Here is a 14,502-nt window from a genome sequence, read left to right on the forward strand (position 1 = left end):
AGGCTAGGTGCAAAGTTACTAAGTGTGAGGGCACCCTTGCACTAGCAAAGGTGCCCTCACATAGTTCAGGGCAAATTCCCGGAACTTTGTGAGTGCAGGGACTCCATTACACGTGTACACTACTTATAGGTCAATACCTATATGTAGCTTCACAATGGTAACCCCAAATATGGCCATGTAAGGTGTCTAAGATCATGGAATTGTCCCCCCTTTCCAAATCTGGTATTGGGGAGTCAATTACATGCATCCTGGGGGCTTCACCATGGACTCCCAGAAATGCCAAACCAGCTCTCTGAGGCTTGCGATGCAGCTACAGCTGCTGCCATCTCACAGACGGGGTTGTGCCCTCCTGGGGTCTGAGCAGCTCAGTCGCAGGAAGGCAGAACAAAGCATTTCCTTTGGGAGCAGGGTGTTTCACCCTCTCCCTTTGGAAATTGGTGTTACAGGCGGGGGAGAGGTAGCCTCCCCAGCCTCTGGAAATGTTTTGAAGGGCACAGATGGTGCACTCCTTGCATAAGGCAGTCTACACCGGCTCAGGGACCCTTTGTCCCCTGCTCTGGCGCGAAACCAGACAAAGGAAAGGAGAGTGACCACTCCCCTGTCCATCACCACCCTAGGGGTGGTGCCCAGAGCTCCTACAGTGTGTCCCAGACTTCAGCCATCTTGCTTTGCAAGTTGTGGTGGCACTCTGGAGGGCTCTGAGTGGTCCACACCTGATAAGGTAGCCGATTTCCCCCCCCCCCCCCCCCCCCCAGTGCTATTAAGAGTCTCTCCTGTGGGTTCCCTTCAGATTCTGCTTGCAAGTTTCCAGCAGGAATCCTCTGCAACTACTACTTCACCCTCTGACCAACCGCATCCTGCTCCAGGAACCGCTGTAACAGCAACAACGTATCCACAACGGATACTTTTCCTCTGCACCTTCCGCTCCAGCCAGCATCTGCAACAGTTTCCACGGTGTGCACGCTCTGAGGACTCCCTTTCTTCACCCTGCACCAAAAGGACCAAAGAAATCTCCCGTGGAGTGACAGTCACTCCACTGCTTAACCAGGTACCTTCTAAGTCGACGACTGGTTCTCTTGGACTCCTCGCCTGGCGACGATTGTGCTCCTTGGAACACAGAGGGTGGACCCCATTGACACACTGTCCTGTGGTCCTGCTGTCGCAATTTGGAGGAGGTAAGACCTTGCCTTCCCTCAGAGCGACAATACCCCTGTGCACTGCGTCGTCTTCACCTCCTGAGGCCGCTGTGCACTGTTTGCAAAATTCCTTCGTGCACAGCCTAGCCCAGGTCCCCAGCATTCTATCCTGCGACGCTCAACTCGCTGAGTTGTTCTCCGGTGGCATGGAACCTTCCTTTGAAGTGCTGTGCCAACTGCATTTTGCACCTCCTTTGTCCCCTGTGTCCTGGGACACCCGTGGATGCTATCTGGTGCTCCGAGGGCTCTCTGAAGTGCTGAGAGCCCCCTCTTCCTTCTCACACAGAGTTGAGGCCCCCAGGTCCTTTCTGGGTCTAGATAGCGCCTAGTTGACGCAAAACACGACTTTGCCAGAACAAGGCTTGTTGGAGGAATCCAGTGACAAAATTCGCCTGCATCCAACTTCACGATGCGGGACATCCTTTGCATCACGCAGGAACCCGCTGGCACTTTCCTAGGGTGCATTTCTGCAGTCTTCGTGCAACTGGGGACTCTTCTTTTGCACCCTCTTCTGGGTTGGCAGGCGCTCCTGTCCTTCCTGGAACTTCTTTCGACTTCTGGACTTGGTCCCCTTCTTTTGCAGGTCTTCAGGTCCAGGAACCCACTTGTTAGCAGAATTGGTTGGTTCGTGCAATACTTCAAATCACTAGGTGTACTGTGTCCTAAGGAAACTTGCAGTACTTTACTCCTGCTTTTCTGGGCTCTGGGGTGGGGTAATTTACTTACTGTTACTGTATTCTTAATCTCCCAGCCACTCTGCACACACTACACTTGCCTAAGGGGGAATTCGCGATTTGCATTCCACTTTCTTAGTATATGGTTTTTGTTGCACCTAGACCTATTTTCTCCTATTGCATTCTATAGCATCTCCTCTTGTTTGCACTATCCTATGTCTAATTACTTGCCTTATTTTGGTGTCTAGTGTATATATTGTGTAAAATACTTACCTTCAGAAGGAATATTGCCTCTAAGGTATTTTTGGTACTGTCACCCAAATAAACTACCTTTATTTTTGGTAATACTGAGTATTGTCTTTACTTGTGTATAAGTACTGTGTAACTATAAGTGGTATTGCAGGAGCTTTGCATGTCTCCTAGTTCAGCCTAAGCTACTCTGCTATTACTACCTCTGTCAGCCTAAGCTGCTAGAACACTACTACATTTCACTAATAAGGGATAACTGGACCTTGTGTAAGGTAAGTACCCAAGGTACCCACTACAAACATGGCCAGCCTCCTACAGAAGATCTTGAAGGATATCTATATATTATTAAAATGGCAACAGTGTGGTTAGGATACAAGGTAGTGGGTGCCAATACTAGAATGGACCCCGTAATGTCTACATCTTGTCCACTGAAAACCTTAAATTTGCTCTTATGAATAAGAGCAACTCTACCTCCTTTGTTTGGACAAGGGCAGTCAAACCTGGTAAAAGAATATCCTGTGGGAGGAAGTTATTTTATAAATGTCTACACTACGCCCTTTAGCCAAGTTTCAGTGATGTCTAAAACATCAGAAGAGATAAATAAAGTTGTAGACCTCTAAACATGCTTTTTCCATAACCTAATAGGCTAAATAGGTGTCAGTAGATATTGTTATACTATCGAAAGTATAACTAGACACTTTACTTTTGCAGCATACAAAAATATTGGCAACTTGTAATTGACTTGCTAGTTCAGTCGAGGACTTTGGAGCTTTAGGCATGAGAAAGCAAAATGCATTGGCAGAATAAAATGTACTTATCATTGAATTAAATCTGACTGGACAAGGTAGGTCGATATTACAGCATAGTGGAGGTACCAGGAAATTATTGCTGGATAAGTGATACGGGTTTGGGACTTGAAGCTTGCATAATGTCTGGCATCCTGGTTGGGGCTGGACATGCCCAGGTGGGCTTGCCTTTTGTACACCCGCTGTGCAAATGTGCTGCCATGAGACCTCAGCATCCTTGAATCCTGGTAAAAGGGTGCTACATCCAATATGGCGGTGAGGGAAATAGTACTATTGAAGCAAAAGGACTGGTAGGCTACTGTTGAGGAAAAAAAATTGCCCCTCATACAAAAAAGGTGAAATAAATGGCACCATTCATATTAACGTGAAAGGGCAATCATTTGGGGGATGAATTGAGCACAAGGCCTGAAATTCACTGAATGGGGGGGGGAAAGGTGATGGAGTTAAACCATACTGTGGTGTACACATGTTGAGGGGATTTTCTTTGTGGAAGCTAGCTCAAACAGCAGCAGTAGAGCTGGTTATGCTTGTGTATTTCTGAGAAAGTGAAAATTAACAATTGTACGATCACAATTAGTGATTTTGTCAATTAACAAGAGTGAATAAAACATAACTGTAACAGGTTTATTTTTATTTTGCGTTTTGTTTGAATAATATTTGTTGCTTCCAAAGGATCTACAGTGGCAACCTTGTGGTTATCCTCTACTCTGTGCTTACATACAAAAGCTACATGAGTGGCTGAAACATTTCGGAAAGCAGCCATTCTACCTATTCCAGAATGTATGCCACACCACCCAAATGGTAGACCCGATGTAGTGTTATAATTTTATTTTATTTATCGTTTTCGGGGTGGAGGATGGGGAAGGGTGTGAATCTACTCCCTTGGCTTCAATCCTTCCTGAGTTACCAAATATTAAAAGGAGTTTTAAAGAAGTAGCAGTATTTTGACAGACATGCTGCATGATTTAAAAGAGGTTGTCCCAAATCTCAACCCTATGGTCTGCTTTCATTTGAGGGGTAGGAGTTAAATATAGCACCATGCCCTTGCCCGAGGGCAAGGGTCAGTATTATAATGGTCAGACAGCCTTTTTGAAGTGCCAGCGAGGAACAGTGCAGCTTCCTCTACTACATACAAGCCTTGCAGAATGATTGTGTAGGCAGTGAATTGGCACAAACGTCTGTTGGTCATAATAAATCATCAATTCAGTGGGCATTCATATGGAAAGAGGTGCTAAGCATAAGAGACTCCTTGATATTTCTGAAAAACTGGTACAGATTTGGGAACTGCACCTAGAGATCTCTAGAGATGACCACAGACTGTGCCCATTGAACTCTTCGGGTAAATGTATTTGTTGAATTTGCCAGCCAATTTCCATCCAGACTATGGACTTTGTACTTGCTTGACATGGCTAAAGGCCATGTAAAGTTGTGCCTGGAATTAGTGGTAGAGTACCCGGCCTAAGTGAAGTGCCTGCATAGATGCAGCTTGACTGTGTACATTATCCTTCTCTGCTGAATTGGGCCAAAATCCCTGCAGGGAACATCAAGTGTGATCTCTGCTCTCAGCACCCCTTTTTAATCCTAAGGGCAAGGCTGTATATAATGTCCTGTATTCACATCCTGTTGGGTATGGCCTTAGTTACTTGCCTGATTGACTATGCTGCACTGTTCTTAAACCACTTCATAGATGTGACTAGTGATATCAATCATAACTTATATTTGAAGTCATGAGTGGTAGTTTGGGTCAATGGGAGCTTAAGTTGTTTAACTACCTCACCTAGCACATGTGAAGGAGTTCTGTGTTTTGGCTTTTGGTGTATTAGATGTATTATACATTGGCATGGCATAGACCTAAAAAACTCAGCTACCAACACAACCCTATTTTTCCTTTATGTGAATTACATACTTGTGTGTTTTTGTCTCTGTTTCAACAGGTTCATTTGGGGTGACTGTATTCTTTTATACTTCTGAGTTTTCACATGCATTACTGTCTGATGTGATTTCCATCGGTAAATTTGACATAATGTCTCCTCGTTGCTATTTATTTAGTATACTAGATGATAAAGTTAGCTTGATTTTTCTATAGGCTCTGTGCTTCACAGCATACAGTTTGGTCTTTTTCTGTGTTTCAGGTCTACTGGCAACACCCCTCGCTCTGCAACAGGTTTTCATTTTGGTCTTGGAGTAAGGGACTTCTCAAGAAACTTGTGGCCAACCAAATCAATCAGGAGTTTGTTGCTCGGATGCAAAAAAAAAAAGACAGTAGAATACTTGGGTGAGTTTCTCTTTTTTACTGCCCCTCTCTCCCTCCGACTGGTTTGTTTTATGGACTTTTTGCTCTCGGGTGAATGTGTTCATAAATAGGTTTTCTTTTTTGCAGCCATTTTTGCGAAAGGCAACTCTGACATTTTAGCTTCTTGTAAAAATGAATAGCCTTATTCTTCTTGATATAATTTGTTTTTAAAATGCATCATTCTGATATAACTAAAAACGTTTGGAAGCAAAACATGCCAAGTCTGCTTCCTGTGCTTCATTATGGTATTTATTTTGTGTATGAATGTTATGACCATTTTGGTAGTGAGAAAAGCTAAGGTGATGGATTGAATACTTAAATTAATCTCAGTCTCTGGTAATTGATCTGTGTCAATAGCCAGAACATTTGTTTGTTTGCTGACTTTGCCGCTGCGGACTGGGACCAAATCAAACTCAAAACAGCCCTTTTATTGCTCTAGTAGGACAGTCCATCTCCTCCTGCTAGGCTTTGTCAACAGTGATAGAAGCAAATCCAGACCAAGAGAATAATGTTATAGTTAGAGATTGCTATTAGAGTATTTGAAAACTGCACAAAACAAGTGTTTTTGTTACCTAGCACAGTAGAATTAATTTCCCCCACTTTGTAGCAGTGCAAAACTGAGTATGACCTACCTGGCCTTCGCCTTGTAAAAGGCTGTTCAGAGACCATTACTGAGGGTACACTTCAAGCTGAACTAAAATACCTGCTAGCACACATAGCCTGATACTAGCATTATATTGAACCCACATACAATCTTTAAAAACGTATGCCACATATATACTTGGAGCTGCTCTACTGCTGTTTCTTGTTTTACGCAGAGGCCAACTGAGTCAATCGACTTGAAGAGCATGACTTAACACCCGTGAGGGTATCCAGGCATTAGCAGGGTCCACGGTCCCAGTCGAAGAGCCAGTTTTTCAGTGTCCTACGAAACTCCTGTAGAATAGGGGAGGTCCTGAGGTGCAGGGGGAGACTATTCCAGGCTTAGGTTGTGACACAGGAGAAGGAGCTGTCCCCCTGCTCTGCTGCGTTGCATGTGAGGGGTATGTGCCAGCGTGAGTGAGACGGAGCGGAGGTGTCTGGAGGGATTGTGGAATCTCAGGCGGTTGTTCATGTAGGCAGGTACAGAGTTGTGCAGGACCTTAAACGCGCGGATGAGGAACTTCAGGCATCAAATTCTACTAAGCCACTCACTATGGCGAGTTTTAGGGCCTACTCGCCCCTTCTGGCAAGTTGACACTGAACAGATGTTCTATCCAGTAAGAAAGTGCAGGCGCAATAAAGATGCCTTTAAATATAGTGATTGTGTTACATTAGATCTGTGTTCAGAGACCGGGGTCAAGACAGTTTGTCAGGGGTGTGGAATTTATTAAAACATCTACTTGTCCAGTGGACAGGTTGCTTCTCAAATCTACTTGTTCTGTAAAAAGATCTACTTGTCCCTTTGGTGCCATGTAGTGTGGCGACAAATTATGGCAGCAATCTCATTATGTAAGTGCTCTGATAATAGCCTCTCTGATTATGCCAGGGCTACTACCATAGTAGGGCTTGAATACTTGCAGTTTCAATCCCTACTGTAGCAATTTCCTTATTTTGCCACCTTTCTGCAGATCTGCATACTGGGGCTGGAGGAAGCAGTAAGCAATAGTTCTAGGGCTGGAATGCCTTTGAGTCTGCAAACCTACTAACCTGCATGTTTTAAAGATTTTTACCAGCTTCTCTCTAATATTTTCCCATAATAAGAAAGGTTGGACATTTACTCCCGACAATGGCAGAATTAGAACTTCTTCCAGGGTTGGGAAGAAAGTGGCTGGAGGGAAAATGAACTTGCAAATGCTCAATAGATTTTTACATGAGCAAATCTACACATCGTATTTACCCATGCTAAAATACAGTTCACAAATATTTTATAGGGTACGACATACCATGGGTGCACTTTTGTGACTTTCTTTAAGAATTTGGGGCCACATGTAGGTAGGTTCAGATTTGAGACCTGCAAATTGCGAGTCGCAAATCCGAATGTAGGATGGTGTCCCTGACACCATCTGTGATTCGCAAGGGCTTCGCAAATGCCCACCTCATGAATAATCATGAGGTGGGTCGCAATTTGCGACCCCCTCGCGAATGGCGGCCCTCACAGAGATGGTGGCCTGCTGGAGACAGCAGACCACCATGTCTGTGACTGCTTTTCAATAAAGCAGTTTTTTTTTGTAATGCAGCCCGTTTTCCTTAAAGGAAAACGAGATGCATAACAAAAATGAAACGTTTTTGTTTCATTTTTTCAGGGCAGGCAGTGGTCCAGTGGCATTTCAGTGCCTGCTCTGAATTTTTTTTTACAGTGACATTCACAATGGGGAAGGGGTCCCATGGGGATCCCTTCCCTTTTGCGAAAGTGTTAGCACCCATTTGAAATGGGTGCAAACTGCGATTGGTTTGCGTTCGCGGTCACAAAACAATCCTACATTGCACTGCGAGTCGCAATTAGGAAGGGAACACCCCTTACTAATTGCGAGTCGCAAACCCGTTTTGCGATTCGGTAACCAGGTTACCGAATCGCAAAACTGGGTTTGTGCATCGCAGTGTGCTTTTTGCATGTCGCAAACAGCGAAAGTCGCTGTTTGCGACATGCAAAAAGCTACCTACATGTGGGTCATGGTCCCTAATTAGGTCTGGTGTTAACAAAGACATTTTGTTTTTATTAAACTTCTATTTCTCTCTCTTTCGGTTGGCTTTACTGTGAGTGATCGCATTCTGCTCTTCCACAAGGAGCATATTGTCACACAAAGTAGTTTTGTTCAGTGTCAGGTACTACAGTGCCAATCAGTGACGTAACTAAACTGGAGGGTGCCCCTTTGTAAAGAACATGGAGGAGCACCCTCTCCAGACTCACTCAGGGCAGGTGCTGTGCTGAAGGGGCCCCCTGGAGGGCGGCTGCGGGGCCTTTGTTATGCAGTTGGTGTGCTTTTAGAGAGTTCAAAAACTTTTTTGGCGGGGGGTTTGCCAGTGTTTGTTACAATGTTGAGGGCCTGGTAGATCCCACACCAATAAAGTGTTACAAAAGCCATGTCAAAACAAGACACGCATTGATGAAACTAAAAAAACTTATAAAAATATGTCAGATCAGTTGGCTTTGTCAGTGTTTGTTTATTTTAATGCTTCCCATAATCGTGTTGAAAATGGTTACACTGATTTTCCATTAGAAATATTTTTGGGAAATACTAGCATGCATCAACACATTTTACTAAATGACACTTCATTTGCATATAATCAGAGAGCATTCTGGGAGCATTATACTTAGCCTCATAGCCTAAACTTTTCAAACATGTATATACACGTTTTTTTTTTGGGTACTGGAACCAACGTCAGTAGTGAAGTGTGACCTTAAAACATTTATTTACAGCACTCACCCTAATAATGAAGGCTTTCAAATAATGAACCATAAATATAAGTTCGAACAGCAATATCTTTTGGAAACACATTACCTCAACTGCAGAGAGTTCCACTCTCTGTAATCAGGCAGCCAAAGGGTTTGTGCTGCAGGGGGTTGGGCCTACTTGTCCCAAGGACAAAGTAAACATAAAAACTTGTTGCCCTTGACCCCAAACAAGATGTCCCGGGCGTCGGGCGATAGGAATTCCACATCCCTGGTTTGTCTTAGAATTAATTTTCCTTCTGACTGCAGAGTTCCAGGATTTTGTAAGGTGAACTCTTGACCTGCGGTACAAAGAGTTATTTAAATGTTGTGCGTGCAAATATTTCAAAATATATTTCAGTAGTTGTGAAATCCCATATTTTGGTACTTGTGTGATGATTTTTTTTTTTAACAGATGGAAACAAATCACAACACTTTGCTTGGTGATTTGCAAATGATAGATATGTTTTCTGAAACCCAATTTTCAGAGATTATTGTTAATACACTATATAGTTTTATCAGTAAAGCTGCAAGTTAGTGGAATAGTTTTTTGACATGTCTTGGAAATGTACTTTCTTTAAAAGACGGTGTGCTGCCACAACATGTTTTAGTAATATGTTTGTTAAAAGTGAGTGTTAAGCAACACAAAAGGATGATGGACGGAGTGATAAACAATGCAAACACTCATCCCCAGTCACAGATCTAGATTTAATCCATCGTTCTTTTGCTCACCATGCACACCCCAATTTGGACCCAGCCATATGCAAATCAGTCTTGACTGCGTTTCTCATAGGAACAGTCCAGCCCGAACTGCCAAGTCAGGCCCATAAGAGTTTTTTTTTTGTACAGTAGAAATACAAAGCTCACATATTTGAAGGTGCACTTGTATGTGAGAATGAAGAAAACATTGACTGTAAAATAAAATATTTGCCTAGGATCACAAAATTTTGACCCTATTATGGGTCAAGTACATTACATTTAGGTCGAGCAGGTTATTCAAGTTACTAGACCTGCAGGTTGAGTAACTTTTTAAATATATTTTTTTCAAGGCCTGTGGACTTTTTTGGGGGGGGTGGGGGAGGGGGGCGGTGATGTGGGTGTGACGAGGGAGATCCAGGATGCTTCCTGCTGCATTCTGTGTGGTCTGTAGTTTTCGAACTAGGTGGGCCTCAATTCCCACATAGGGGTTGTTTATGGAGTCCAGTCAACTGATGAAGGATTGGGTGATGGTGCGTCTTGCGTTTTTGGGTGCTTCTTGCATTTTGAGAAAGCCTCTTGAATATTTACAGCAATTACTAAATCATGAAACAGCCATGTTGGGCAAGAGCAGTTTACTGTCTCTGTGTCAGGCCTACTAGCTTTTCTGGCTTACTGAGTTGCTAGGGAATTTCTTTGCTATAAATTGGCAAGTTTCGAATTTGGGAGAAGATGCAACCTCGCTTCTAAGAGGTCGGTATGGTATAGCCGAGGTTATTTTCTGGTCCCCTCAGTTGACGACATTGTGAGTAGATAACATTTCCTCTCTACGTTTCTTCATTTCTCCAAGGAAACTCTAAACAAGAGGTCTTTAAACTGTGGGGCGCAACCCCCTGGGTATCCGTGGATGATTTCCCAAGAGGACACAATTAATCTGCAATTATCTGTAAATGAAGATGGCCTGGATGTTTGCGAAAGGCACAGTTCCAGGCTGTCTTTATTTACGTGCAACAGTTTCATCAATAAAGTGTGAGGGTTGTACTGCTGAGTGGCATAGGGGCAGGGGCAGGAAGTGTGGAGACTTGGTCAAAAGCATGGCTAAAAAGAAGACAAAATCTGATTTTTTTTTTTTTTTTTTTTTTTTTTCTCTCACCTTCAGGTAACTGCATATAAAAACACACCTCAAAATAAAAATAAATCCAAGTTAAACTAATTAAAGGGAAATATACTCTTCTACCTTATACAGGGGTGTGGAATTACTATAGCCCGATTCACACAGCACATTGTTTGGGGTCAAGGGCATGTTTTCATGTTTGTTTTGTAATTGGGACAAGTAGGCCCAACCCCCTGGAGCACAAACCCATTGGCTGCCAGTTTACAATATCACATTATATATCAGGGAAGAGCATTGTCTGCAGTTAAGGTAATATTTCTAATATTGTCCATATGTTAATGCTGTTCTAACTTGTATCTATGGTTCATTAATGCAAAGCTGTTAATAGGGTGAGCGTTCTAAGGAAATATAAGCTCAGACTGCGCTGCTGACAGTGGTCTCAGAATAAAAGTGTGTAAACACATTTGCAAAAGTTTAACAATATGAGGCTCTGTATAATGCTCCCATAATGCTCTGATTAGATGAAAATATTTGCAGAAGCTTGCAAGCAAGAGTAATGAGCCTGTAATTTCAAACCAAATGCTCACAAAAAAATGCAACTAGGAAAAAACATTTTGGTAAACAACTGTGAAATGTTAGGTACCATTACTTTGAAACATCTGTTAAAATGTGTTGATGCATACTAGTATTCCCAAGAATATAAATAATGGAAAATCAATGCAACAAGTTTCAGCAAGATTTAGAAACACAATAATAAAAAATAATTGGCAAAAGCCAATAGGTCTGACATTGGTGGTCAGCCTTTTGGTTTTCTCAGTGCATGTTTTGTTTTGACATGGTTTTTGTAAAACTTTGTTGTGGGAGCTGCTAGGCCCTCACCATCATAACAAGCATTAGCAAAAACAAGAATATTTTTTGGTCTCTAAAAGCACACATTGCCACAGTAGTCTGACACTGAACAAAACTACTTTGTGTGCCAATATGCTTCTTGTGAAAGAGCAGAATGCTATTACTCACAGTGAAGTCATTCTATATATAGAAAACATTTTAATAGAAACAAAAGGTCTTTGTTAACTCAAGACCTCATTAGGGGGCTAATTCTTAAATAAAGTAACAAAGGTGCGCCTATGATATGTCCTTGCATTAGTGCAAATTTACAGCTTTCAGGAATTCATAGTAATTTGAGAAATAGGCCAGGAACTCGTACTACTAGAAAAATATTTGTGAACTTCATTTCAACAGGAGCAAATGCGCATGTGTAGGTTTGCTGTGCAAAAATCATCTGTTTAGTGTTTAAAAGTTCACTTTCCCTCCAAACACTTGTGTCCCAACTGTGGAAGAAGTATTATTTCTGCCCTCATTAGGAGTAAATTTCCACCCTTTCTCAGTATGGGAAAAGATTAGTGAAGAGCTGGTGAAAACCCCTAAAACGTGCAAGTTAGTAGGTTTGCACAGACTCCAAAGCACACTCCAACCCTGGAACTATTGCCTAACGCTATTTCTAGCACCAGTATGTAGATCTGTAGAAAGGTGGCAAAATGCAGGAATTGCTAAAATTCAGACACTACTATAGTAAAAGTCCCAGCAGAATCGGAGAAGCTATTATCAGATCTCTTTTACAATGAGATTGCTGTCATAATTTATCGCCGCACTACGTGGCAGAGACAAGTGGAATTTTTAACAGGGCAAGTAGATTTACCAAGCAACATGTCCCATGGACAAGTAGATATTTTATTAAATTCCACACCCCTGAATATGAAACCACAGTTGGCTAATGTGATCACTGCAGATGTCTTTGTGTGTGAACAGAGTCACAGAATTAATAGCTGGTTGGTGCAGTGAGGAGTAGTAACCTGTTTATTTATAGTGCTACCAGGCCCCACTCTGTGACAGAAAGCACTGTAATTATTATTTCAAAATTATATTCCACAGAATAAAACGAGTTGCTACAAAATACTATGCAAGATAGAAAGAACTGTTTAAAAAATATACATTTTAGTAATAAGCTTTTGGACTATATCTGGTGTAACTATTTGTATATGTGGCTATTAAAAGGGTGTGGCTCTTTTAAGGCACACATTACCTATCAAAAAAGAATAAATATGTGTCACCATGAAGCTTTGAGTTACTCCATTAACTAAAACATACACTGGCTTCAAAGCAGAATTTATATTTGGTGATTAAACAATTGCACACATTTACATTTCTTTCAGGTAGCGGCACATGGTGAGAAGGCATGATTCATTAGTTCTCACTCTCTCCTTCAGACAGGAGCACACCCCCATCCTCTGCGAGCAGCCACTGGTAGCAACAATGGCAGTCTTACTATGAAAAAGAACACGTGAGTGCATTTTCCATGCTAGCATTAGGGCCCAGGTCATCATTGCTGTGCATGAAACTGTTCCCAGGCAACATTTGGGGGGGGGGGGGGGGGGGAAAGAGTGGCTAAATGTACTTTTTTTTAAAAACATTTTTTTTTTTTTTTTTTTTTTTAACCTAAAACAGCAGAAAGCCTGCTTTGGACATCTGGCCGAGAAGTGATGGCCCTGTTGAGTTGGCAGAGTAGACAGCCTGCTTCACAGAGCTGTAGTTATCATTGGTAATGTAATTGCATTAGAGGGTCGCTTTGGCTCAGGACTCAGCACCGTCGTCATCTACTACTCTGGGCTCAGTCTGGGAACCTCTTGAGCGTGCTTTTAAGATTCCTTACACCCCCCAGGTGGATAGTGAAGACTGAGTCACTGGCACTGGTTCACATTTTCTAGTAACATTTGGGCACTGCTGGGCTGACCTAGTTCGGCCTGTTAGAAGCAGGTGTAGATTTGCACCTCAATGTCTTTGTGCTTCATGCCAGTATGACTGGCTGAGAGGCAGTGGATGGCTATTGCTGAGCCGTATAGTGTATGTCATGCTTGTTTTCCTTTGTAGTTCCATTTGAATTACCTTAGTTACTTAAATCTTCCATTGCCCTGAGAAGGCCCAAATTTGACAGGAGCTGAAATGTGTCCACACCTTTTTGGAGGAGTTATTTAAACCAAAGATATATTGCATTCTAGTTTAAAGCATATTAGACACCTCACTGGATATGACTTCATTCTGTGTCTGTCAGTTGCTCTTATCAATCTGCTTCCCACAGTTGATGTGCTTTCATGGGATATTCATTCTGTTTCCTTTCAGAGCTCTATGCATGTGAGTAATCAGTCCATGACTCTTCCCGGTTTTCAGCAGCACATCCATTCTCAATGTGTCTGGTGCACTCAGGAATTCCCGCTAAATCTGACAGTTTTAGTTTTACACACTGTTGTAACTGTCCCAGGTAGACTCCAATCGATCCTGCACTTCTCTGAAGGTGACAAACCTCTAATTCGGGTATCAGCGCCCCCCCCCCCAAGTAGACTTTGCTGCACTGTTCTTGAATCACTTCATAGATGTAATAGCTAGAGTTCCAGATAAACGGGGCTACTGCGTCACCTTGATCAGCACCATCTCCCATGCATAAATTATCTGTTGTGTGATGTTAGGACGAGTCCTGGGGGCCTTTCCCCAACCCCCTGTAGGAAAGGGCCCCTTTTTGACATGGTCACCCCCACTTTTTGCCTGATACATGATGCAATTGCGCCTGAAAGTGGACTGGGTTCCTGCTAACCAGGTTCCCAGTGCCAGGTCTTTTTCCCTGAAACTGTGCAATTGTTCACTGCCCCCACTAACTCCCTAGTAAATGGTACCCCTGGTACCTAGGGGATGGGTACCAAAGAGGCTCCTCAAGGGCTGCAGCATCTATTGTGCCACTCTCAGGGATCCCTCACCTAGCACATGCAGACTGCCATTGCAGGCTGAATGTCTTGGTGCAGCTAAAAGTGAAAATGCGACATGCCACACAGCCTGTGTGCCATATCCCCGAACACGGAGTGCAATATATGTAAATCACCCCTGCAGCAAGCCTTCCAGCCCTAAGGCAGGGTGCATTATATTACATATGAGGGCATATCTGCATGAGCAGAAAATGCCCTTGCTATGCCTGTCGATTCTTAGACCTAGTGAGTGAACAGGGAAGCCATTTTA

At 42.8% G+C, this 14,502-nt stretch overlaps 1 protein-coding gene across 11 annotated transcripts in view; it reads left to right on the plus strand.

The window, feature by feature from the left end:
• Window positions 1-14,502, plus strand: part of CDC25C (cell division cycle 25C) — a 251,333-nt gene that overhangs the window by 9,576 nt on the left and 227,255 nt on the right. For 4 of the 11 annotated variants that reach the window (XM_069244444.1, XM_069244443.1, XM_069244449.1 and 1 more), the window contains 2 exons: window positions 5,058-5,200; window positions 12,654-12,781. The exons of 2 other annotated variants lie outside the window; for them this stretch is intronic. The gene's annotated coding sequence lies outside the window, so the exon portion shown is untranslated. The remainder of the gene's footprint in view (window positions 1-5,057; window positions 5,201-12,653; window positions 12,782-14,502) is intronic. 5 more of the 11 variants (XM_069244450.1, XM_069244446.1, XM_069244447.1 and 2 more) reach the window with 4 other exon arrangements.

This window comes from Pleurodeles waltl, chromosome 7 (assembly GCF_031143425.1).
Source record: "Pleurodeles waltl isolate 20211129_DDA chromosome 7, aPleWal1.hap1.20221129, whole genome shotgun sequence".
NCBI lineage: Eukaryota > Metazoa > Chordata > Amphibia > Caudata > Salamandridae > Pleurodeles > Pleurodeles waltl.